General features: G+C 56.5%; 2 non-coding genes across 2 annotated transcripts in view; both read right to left on the reverse strand.

Annotated features, from left to right (window-relative positions):
- Positions 1-1,129, reverse strand: part of LOC121865818 — a 4,270-nt gene extending 3,141 nt beyond the window's left edge. Inside the window, exon 1 of the ribosomal RNA XR_006088825.1 lies at positions 1-1,129. This exon is cut by the window's left edge and continues 3,141 nt beyond it. This is a non-coding gene — a ribosomal RNA (large subunit ribosomal RNA).
- Positions 1,130-2,231: 1,102 nt separating this feature from the next.
- Positions 2,232-2,395, reverse strand: LOC121865817. Its single transcript, XR_006088824.1, has one exon. It is a non-coding gene; the product is annotated as a 5.8S ribosomal RNA (ribosomal RNA).
- Positions 2,396-3,062: the final 667 nt, after the last annotated feature.

Consider the following 3,062-nt stretch of genomic DNA (forward strand, 5'->3'; position numbering starts at 1 on the left):
GCGAGCCTGCCCCAGTGCGCCTCCGCCGTTTACCGACGGCCCGCTTCGAGACCCAGCGGACCTTCCGGCGTCTTAGCAGGAGTCGAGACACCTGCGCCCTCCCGCCGAGGGGAAATTAAACCGACCATCGCCTGACGACCTCCACCACACGCAACGTCCAGGGCAGGGGAAAAGTATCTCACCCGCTTGTCGCGGCGTCAGCGTCGAAGTCGACCCAAGAGCGCGCGAGCCTGTTACAGCTGCCCGGGCGCGCCCGTCCGCACTTCATTTCGCCTTTGGTTTAGTGAGCCCATTGACTTGCACACATGTTAGACTCGCGGTCCGTGTTTTCAGACGGGTCGGGTGGATCACCGACCTTTGCACACCGCGAAACGAAACCGCCGCCGGCGGCGGCAAGCTCTTTCAGCGACCGTCGCAAGACGCCAGGACACCGGTGGTTTCCCCGACCGGCGCAGGTCTCCCCCGAGCTGAGAGAGAGTCGGCGGCGAGGTACCAGTCCGGCCGGGCCTTCGACGTCCCCGGCAACGGGTCGCGGTGACCTACTACGAGGCGAAATACGCCCGCCGACGCCAGCGTGAGTGGGGGCGCGCCCAAACATTTTTGGGTCGCTCAATTACAACACCCCACCCAGCCGACAGCCGACGAGCTGAATCCCCTCAGTTCGACCTTCGAGTTTCCACCCGTTTGGCTCTTAACGGTTTCACGTACTCTTGAACTCTCTCTTCAAAGTTCTTTTCAACTTTCCCTCACGGTACTTATTCGCTATCGGTCTCGTGGTCATATTTAGCCTTAGATGGAGTTTACCACCTGCTTTGGGCTGCACTTTCAAGCAACCCGACTCTACAGAGAGGCCCTTTCCGACCGTCCCATCTGTACCCTCACGGGCGCCGCCATACGGGCCTGTCACCCTCCATGGGCAGTGGCCGCTTTCAAGCTTGACTTAGACGGTATGGGACGGCGTGCTGGACCCTCTGAAACGCAACACCCCTCGTGCCCGAAGACATCGAGGTTATGCGCTGGGCTTTCCCCGGTTCAGTCGCCCTTACTAAGGGAATCCCTGTTGGTTTCTTTTCCTCCGCTTATTAATATGCTTAAATTTGGCGGGTAGCTCTCTCCTACTACGAGGTCGATCGTGGTCTCATCATCCTTAGGGGGAACAAGTTCCCCAACCACGAAGCGGAAGACGCTCTGCCACCGACTTTCTTCACCACCGACATTACCAGGCAGGAAGGTTTGAGGGGCTTGTCGCGGGGGTACCAGCGGCCATGGCGCCGGCACTCCCACCCCTGACTCCGTTCCTTCTCATTGAGTGGTAAATAGCCAATAGGAAAAGTGTTCCAGCAGAACATCTCTCGCAGAGTCATATACACACACAGTTTTAATGCATATACGCTCGTGTTCCGCCCTTACTCGGCCGCACCTTTGCCGCTTAAACTTTGACCTCTTTCCCCGTTCCCGCATGCCACAGCAGTGGCACTTGTTTATCCGGAGAAAGAGAGCGAGAGTCGCAGTATTAATTGGCGTGAGCGGCCTTTCCGGCTGCAGAACTAGTGCTCTATCCCGGCGAGCGCCGTTATGAGGCGCAACACCGTCTTTAACGCGTTTAGAGAGAACTCCCCCTGCCTCCCTCCCAGTCATGAGATAGACGTGGACTCGTGGCGAACTCTCAAAGAGAACGCCCACACCGCGTCTGACCGTGGGAGAGGGTGGAGGAGCGCGTGAGGAAGAGCACGGCGTCACCCAAGCATTCTCATCTCTCTGCCTGCACCACTACATGGTAGACTGCGGGCCCAGGCGCACTCATCAATTTAGGTTCCACTGCAATGCATGCCAAGCACTCTTTTCGAGGTGATAGACGAAATTCCGGCGGGGCTTACTTAAAAGATATCCGACCCGGTTTCGTTTCCTCTTCGTGGGATGGAGTGCCTCTTAGAACATGTGCAGCATCAGCCATGAGCGGCCGACGACCATTCGTGTCTCTGTGGACAGCAGGCAAAAGAGCGCCGCCTCCAGTTATTTGCGAGGGCGACAACTGTCGCTTTGTTGTGGTTGAATGTGGGTTCGCCAAGTCCATGGACTTGCTAGTGATAGGCTTGCTTGTTTTTAAGGGCACGCCTCGCGCAAGGCGCGGGCGATTAAACCCCAAGGCGGAAGCTCGGTTCGGGTTACCCTCGTGTCGGGGAGACAGTCAGCAGGCACCGAACTCGCAGCAACCGATGGATGTATATTTCCGACCCTCGTAGAGGAGTGGCGGCGACAAGCTCATATGGCTGCCGCCGCCGCAATATGCGTTCAACTTGTCGATGTATCTGGTATTCTTGCGATTCACATACCGACACGCAGTTTGCTGCTGTCTTCATCGACCCACGAGCCGAGTGATCCCCCGTTAAGAGTTGTGTATTTGCCATTTGGTCTTTTTGCGACTAACCATCACAGGTCGAGTCTCGATGAAAGGGTTTGACAGATATAGCCCAAGTTTGTGGTTTGGGTTTGGCCGGACGGCTTGTTGTTGTTTTTTGACACTAGAATTTCACTCTTTTTGGGTCAAGAGGCTTATTCGCCGGTAGTAAGGAACGGACGGGCAGCTGTCCAAAGCCCTGTCCGTCCTCCTCCGGTCTTCGCGCTCTCGCCCGAGTGTGGTCCACCCACAGCGTGGTACCTATTTTTGGTGCGGGGGCCGGGATTGTCCTCTTTCCCTGCTGGAGTTGCCAGAGCATAGCCCGAGACCGCCCAAATCAGGAGAGTAGTAGTTTTAAGAGCGCCCCGTTCTCTTTCTCTCTGTTAATGATCCTTCCGCAGGTTCACCTACGGAAACCTTGTTACGACTTTTACTTCCTCTAAATGATCAAGGTTGGACATCTTTCCGTCAGCTCGAGGCGACGACCCCAGAAAACCCTCGCGGGCAACGGGGCCGACAATCCAAGAGCGCCAGTCCGAAGGCCTCACTAAATCATTCAATCGGTAGTAGCGACGGGCGGTGTGTACAAAGGGCAGGGACGTAGTCAGCGCAAGCTGATGACTTGCACTTACTGGGAATTCCTCGTTCATGGGAAACAATTGCA

Source organism: Homarus americanus, unplaced genomic scaffold (assembly GCF_018991925.1).
Source record: "Homarus americanus isolate GMGI-L3 unplaced genomic scaffold, GMGI_Hamer_2.0 scaffold18033, whole genome shotgun sequence".
Taxonomy (NCBI): domain Eukaryota; kingdom Metazoa; phylum Arthropoda; class Malacostraca; order Decapoda; family Nephropidae; genus Homarus; species Homarus americanus.